We start from the raw sequence: 7,805 nt of genomic DNA on the forward strand, positions 1-7,805 counted from the left end.
TAAAATTGCGATCAAATAAGGTTTGAATTTATTTAGCAGCGAATGGCGGGTAGGCAGACGGAAGAAGATTCGTCAAAGCGGGAGGCTTTGAATCTTGTCGTGTCTAGCAAGGGAAGAAGAAAACGGTAGAAGCGGGGAGCTTGTTTTTTCTTTGTTCGGTGGTCAAGAACGGTGTAGTTCTAGGACATGAAAGAGGGATTGAATTTGTTGATCATGGTATGGGTGAAACGGGTCCAATTCAAGATTAAGGGGGAGAATGAAGATGTTAATATTGAATTTGGAGATAAAGATCAAACGTGTTGTAGATAATTCTTGATGAATTAATTATTAAGTATTTTATATTTAAAGTAGAGATAATTATTAGTTTTAACTAATAAGGTTTATCTAGGAGTTTATTTGTTTATTAAAATAGAGTTTGTGTTGGGCTATGATTAGAATGAGTTTAGTATAAATAGATGGTTAGAGGTATTGTAATTTGTGTGCTTGGTCTTATAATTATTTAAAAAGAGTCGAACAAGTTTGTTCAATCTCGAGTTTGTGTGTTCGATCAAGGGCCTGATTTCCAACAATTTTTACAAATTATCTGTTATATCATTGGAAAATACCTATAAAAATAGGTTACCGCTATGTAATTATCCTTCAACCCTTTGGAATGCGGCCCTAGGCCCCACAAAGGGGGTTGGTGTCCCATGGAACCCCATGGGTCAGGATGTTGCATGTCTCTTAAAACTATTAAGGTTATAGTGCCTGAAATTAAACTAGACTTGATCGAACGTGTACTGTGTACTGGACACACGCTGAAATTAACTCGAGTAATTGTTTATTTCAGTTTTTTATTGGATTTAATTAAATTCAATAATATATTATAAAATAACATACCGATAACATTAAAATCACCATCACATGTTGAATCACTTGGAACAAATAAAGAAGTGGTTGAAGCTAATTAAAATCGGTTGAAACATTTGACTACTTATTATGGAATAGTAAATAGTTGGTATACATAAACTAATATTTAAACAAAGGAGGAACCCTATTGTGAAGCAAGATGGTAATTTTGATCAATATTACATATCATGTTGTCACCATAAAGTATTCCGATACGCTTGTGGGCAAGTGTTAAACTCACGAGTTTATTTTCTTATTTTCTTCATGTCTTTTTACTAACGAACTAACAAAATTGCAGGTTTACAAGAAATTTAAAGAAGCTTATGCTAATAGTATTAATACGATCGATGTTTCCACTAAGATCTGTTTGTAACATGTGAAGTAGCAAACTCGTTTTGGCGATAATAAGTCAATGGTGTAACATCAAACCATTTTTCATTTTTTCTGTTAAAGACATCCACAACTATCATAATTTCATATCCAGAAGTAAGGAAATGAAAAAGGCGTTAAGTGCGGTATTTAGAGTTGCATGTTAACAATACGATAATAAAAACTAGTCTACTCAAAATTTATAAAATTGTTACTATATATAATTACCTAGAGTCGAGGCCCTAATTAACTTCAAAACATTATTCCTTAATGACAAAAACACCTTTTTAAAATATAGTTTCTGGTTTTTCCTAAAAAAAGAGTAGTATGTTTGATTTTTCACATAACTATGGTTGAGAGTACGTACTTTGCTTTATGCAAAAGCAAATGAAGACTAATTATTAGACACTTGATAAACAGCAACAAAAGAAAGAAAGCTTCACTTTGATGCAGATATATGTAATATAGTCAGGGTTATATTTCCATTTATATGAGAAAGAGAGGGTGCATGTTTGTTTCATTCAAACACTCCTTTTGTAGCATTGGCCAGAAACACTTTGCATTCAAATTATTTGCTACTCTTTTTCTGTGTGTGTATGTCTTTTTAGGCCATCATCATATAAAATAAATTAAAGATTCATTCGTCTTTTTGACTAGATATGTATTGAGTAATCATATCATATCTAGAGACTTAGTATAAAGTTAGAAAAAATATCTGGTGGCCACTTGTAGGATCGATCGAACACAATTAAAATAAGAACGAATTGTATTATTGCTTGTGTTTGGTTCAGGTGAATTACAATGGTGGCACGTGGTGGTATTATCAGTCACGAAACTTGAACTTTTAAATTTTGTGTGTGTGGTGGTTTTTTTTTTTTTTTTTTTTTTTTGGGGGGGGGGGGGGGGGGTTGGGGATAAGTTTTCACGAGGCATCAAAATTTCCGGCTAAACATATACATACCCTATATACCCACGACATGTCATCGCTATAGGGATGCTAATTAATTCGATGAAAAAATGTCGTCGTGTCATATTGTCATAACAATTTTCTTGTAGTATTAATACCCACAGGAAAGGCACGCGACACTCTACCAAGAAACACGTCGCATCGATTCAATTTTATTAGTTACGAGTTTCCATACCTACCATATTAATTACATTGCATAAATGACATAAAGGGCACTAGCTACACTGACAAATTTTCTAAGTTAAACTAATGAGATAGCCAGATTGGGATTAATTCCAGCAAAATCTGTGGAGAACCTAGCTAGGCATCTAATGAAGCATATTATATCTCACACAATCAAATAATTAAAATGATAAGTTGATACTTTCACATAAATTTGTTTTGTTTATTATGAGGAGTAGATTATAAAGGTTCAAAAGAGTAGTCAGCTGCAAGAATTTGGTACAAATATTAATTGTTCCTGATTCCTTTCAAAGCTGAGTTGCCTTTGGGACTGATGAATTCTTCCTGCTTGTCAGCACATGCATTCTGCTTTCCACTACAAAATCCACTTTGGCCCTCTAAATCTTACCCCACCCCCATCTCTCTTCTTCACCATTTCAATATTGAACTTAAATCTTTATGTTATAGCCATTGATAAACTATCAATTTCTTCAAGAAAGTAACCATGAGAGCTGGTGGATTCACTATCCAACAAGCTTTAAGTTCAGATGCAGCAAATATTATTAAACAAGCCATCACACTCGCACACCGCCGTGGTCATGCTCAAGTGACCCCTCTTCATGTTGCTAACACCATGCTCTCATCCGCCACAGGCCATCTTAGAATCGCTTGTGTTCGGTCACAATCCAACTCGCACCCTCTTCAATGTAAAGCTTTAGAGCTTTGCTTTAATGTCGCCCTAAATCGTCTACCAACTTCTTCATCTAGCCCTATGCAAACCCCTAATCACTTATCACAACACCCGTCCATCTCGAACGCTCTAGTGGCGGCTTTCAAGCGTGCACAAGCCCACCAGCGGCGTGGATCGATTGAAAACCAGATTTAACATTGGTTTTACATATAATCTTGCTTCGTTTTAAACTTACATCATTGCGCAAAGAAAACAGGGCTGAGCGGGGCCACCCCTAGCCCTCACAATCCTTCGCCAACAGAACCTTACGGTTTAACATTGGTTTTTCATGTGATAAAAATCAAACCGATTCTTCATATCTTAATTTTTCCTTTTAATTATTTTTTAAGAATTTAACAATACTCTTTTTTATGCCCATATTTTAAAGCTTAAATGACAAAATTTAAATTTCGAAAACAATAGTTTTGGTTTTTAGCTTAAAACCGACCCAAACTAATATGTGCACATATAAATTTTGCTACATTTTGACTAGGTTTCGAATTGGTTCATCAATGCTCGAGTGAGACTATGGAAGCCAATGGTAGAAGAAATGTATCTCGAAGAAACTAAAAACACCCAAAACCAAAACACTTCATCTTCGCCGGAAAATCAAAACCCAGCATTCCGCCCACCCAAACACGAGCAATCCGTCCATCCACCACCGCCACTCACATCTCCGACCACCGTCACACCCACCACCATCAATTTCCAAAACTCCTCTAATTTTGGCCTTGACGGAACCTTAGAACTCGCCGGAATCGCCCAATTCAGCCCCAAAAAGCCCAGAAACGACGCGCAAGACGGTGGTTTTACAATCACCGGTAACAATTCAACCGATTTCATCGGTGGGTACCCGATCGGAGAGATCGGAAGGTTCTCCGGAGATCAGTTTCAACAACATTATTCCGGCAACGTCGTCTCGTTGACTTTGGGTCTGCCGGACGGTCAAAATTTAGCAATTTCCGGTAGCCATCAGATTTTGCCGGATTTTGTCGCGTGAATATAATCAAAAAAAATATGAAATTGAAGAAGAATGATTAGGGTTTTATATAGATTTAGAGTTTTAAGTTTTAATGAAATTGGTTAAGGACTTTTGTATCATTAGATACATAGTTGGATTGTATGTATCATGTATGTATGTAAAACTAGTTATATGTATATTTGGATTGGGGGTATACAAAAAAAACTATATTTATAATCATATATCATTTTCCTTGTTTGCATCAAAGTCTAAATTAGAGGTGTACATATCTATTTGTGGGTTCAAACTGATTCGGGTTATGAACTGAATCGGTTTGATTGACTTTGGTCAAAAATGGTCCAGGTTGGAAACAAGTTTTAGGAGAAAATAGTTGAACCCATGGGAACCGATTTGGGTCCGAAGAAAGCTGGTTTTTCTAAAGCCGATCGGGTCTTGGAACGGTTTGCGTCTCCGAGTTACAACAGGTATATGAAAAATCGGGTTGGGTTGTTTGACACCTATTTGGTTCGAACCGGTTTTGGTGTGTTATCGAGGCAGCTCTTAAACCAGTTTATCGGTCTAAAACCGTTTTTTCCCCCAATTCATCAACGGAAGAGCATATAATGAGTTGGCTACAAACCCATTTCCCAGAATTGAACAAACCGGATACCGACACGAGGCCGGAATAGGTCGTCCATGATGTGTTCTCCAGCCCATCTTATCGCAGACGATATGTTATACAAGTTCTTGTTCACGACGTCAACTCCGGGTTGCCATACTTGACACTCGTGTTCACATCGCCGGCGACGACTTCCCGGATATCATGGTTGGTGACTTGTTGACATAACATAGGGTTGACGATGTGTTTCTGGTGCTAACGCAGGGCAAACGATGTGTTAGGTATTAATGTGACATTCGTCATTTTCGGTTTAACTTTTATTTGTTTTTGTATTGGAAGCTCGAACCGTTTTAGTCTTTCGGGTCCTTCGTTATTAAAAAATGTTGGGTTTTATGTTCGTATATGATACACAAATGTCGGATCAAGAAAACATAATTTTCGGTACGTTAAAACACCACTTTATGGCTAAAAATGACTTAAAACAAACTTAAAGGACTTATTGTGTCAAACACCTCTTGTTGTTTTGTGTATTGTTTGACCATTTTTAACCAATGAAATGCAACTTCTCCAAACTCTCTCAATTTGATCCAAGTATTTCATTCTTCAAGTTCTTGATAGTTTGACTCTTCAAGGTCAAACTAATACTAATATTTGTTTCTAACTAATTCTTGTTAATTAAAGTTTGTTATTATAACTTGTCTAAAACATACTCCCCTTATTTCCTTGGCTTTCCCTTCTCCGGCCATGTCAGTTTAGGTGTATTGCTAGGCAAGACTTCATAGAGGACTATTATAGTCCTTGTTAAACACTTTAATTTATGTTTTAATTTATGCAAGCTTACTAATGTTGTCTAGTTTCTAATTACTTTAGTTTATAAATAATTTTAATGAGTTCTATGGTATTTGGTATGTGGCCACCATTCTCGGTTTCATCCCGAGTTAAGAGCCGAACCAAAACCGAACTATTGTTTAAATACTTTATTGTTAACATATTGTATGTAAGACTTGACTATTATCATTTTTAAGTTTGCTCTAATGAGCTCTATGGTATTGGATATGTGGTAACCATCCTCGGTCTTATTCTGAGTTAAGGACCGAACCAAGACCGAACTCTCGTTTAGATGCTTTATTTTTAAAATGATTTAATAATATGCTACATGTAAGATTTGTATATTATAAATTCTAAGTTCATTTTAATAAGTTCTATGGTATTGGGTATGTGGTAACCATCCTCAGTCTTATTCCGAGTCAAGGAACGAACCAAGACCGATCTAAACCGATATCACTCGCTTAAGACACACTAGTTGTGTTTTGGGCCACCAAATCTCGTATTTTTCTCTTAAACTATATTATAAACTAATTTTAATTATTTTCTCAAAATACTTGGCATGTCAGATCCAACTTGATCTCATAACAAGTTTTGGACCGACAAAACCAAACACTCTCTTAACGGACGTCGAGGTTCTCCTTAACAGAACTACACACTTGGTTAAGTTTCTTTTGATTTCATTGAGTTATCTCATAACATTTATTACTTTGGAATTTTGGCTTCGAGCTTGACCAATTATCAAGACTCGAACCGACAAATCCGAACACTCGTAAAATCTCGTTTTGATATCTATCTAACAAAGGATCTTGCAATATTGCAACCTTACCCAAATATTTACTTAACAAAGGTTAAGAAAACTAATTAATAGAATACCGAGACCCGATTTCGAGTAAGCTTACTTTTCTAAAACCATTACTTTAATTCTTATATATTTACACTTTAACTCTCAAACTTTAATTATTTATTTTACTTGGAAAGTTATTTTACTTTAAAGCTTTTAAAACCATCTACTAACTCAAGACCCTTTTTAATCTAGGTCTTGCCCGTTGAACTTACCCTTCCCCGTTTTATCGCAAACTATCTTTCAAGTTACTAATTTCACGTGAGTACATTCCATCCTCATTTTCTTTTTATACTTTGGGAGTAACATGCATACTTATTCAAAACAAGAATGATTTATAACACTCTATCCACAAACCACAAACTCTAGAGTGTATGATACTTAGAATACTTGCTCTTTTGTGTGTTATATGTTTCATATGCTTTACGTGCATGAGTGTTTATTTTTATGTTGTTGTGGAGCCTCAATAAGTATGATCATACGCACCCCTAACTACTTTAGCCTTGTGCTAGTAGAATAAGGCCTCATTATCCGAGTATGTCGGTTGTTACTGATTAGAAAGGATCATCATTTACTTATGATTTATATACCGCAATTGTTGCTTTTATTTATAGTCTCATATACGTTTGTGGATTTCGCCTCATATTATATATACTCAAAACTATGAATTGCTCACCAACATTCATGTTGACAAATATTATTTTATGCATTGTTACAGGTTTAATTATTGGTTGATTGGAGTTTGAAGATGCTATCTTATTTGAGACCGTTTAGGTTACTAGAAGAATAAACAATTAAATTCTTATATTTTGTGTTATTTGTATGAACAAAATGTGTACTTTTGGTGATTGAATGAAATTAATGAGTTTTTTAAATATTGTCACTTTAATACTGTCTTGTGCTCATGGGCAATCCGTTTCACCCCGGCATGTTTCGCCGCCTTTAGTCAGGGTGTGACAATTAAAACCGGGTTCAACTAATGCGTTTAGTATTATCAAGATTTGAAAGTTCATACTCGTATTTTGAGTTGAACCCAATTTTAACACGTAACGCATCCTCTACCCTGCGTCAAAACCAAAAATGTATCGTCTACCTTGTGGTAGCACCAGAAACGCATCTTTATGTTATGTCAACAAGTCGCCGACCACCGAGGAGTCGTTGCCGGCGATGCGAAGATGGGTGCCAGGTATAGCAGCCCGGCGTTGACGTCGTGAACAAGAACTTGTATAACATATCGTCTGTGATGAAATGGATTGGAGAACACATCGTGGACGACCTATTCTGGCCGGATTCCGACCATGTGTCAGTATCCGGTTTGTTTAGTAACACGCCGTCGGTGTTCGCTATCATGCCGTCGAAGACGAGATACCAAGGGACAAAGTTGGAAACATAAATTATAGGAAATAAATTTGAAATCACACTTAATAAATGGGTCATTTT

Source organism: Bidens hawaiensis, unplaced genomic scaffold, assembly GCF_021521415.1.
Source record: "Bidens hawaiensis isolate Kalapana, Puna unplaced genomic scaffold, B.hawaiensis_p1.1 tig00038211_1, whole genome shotgun sequence".
Taxonomy (NCBI): Eukaryota; Viridiplantae; Streptophyta; class Magnoliopsida; order Asterales; family Asteraceae; genus Bidens; species Bidens hawaiensis.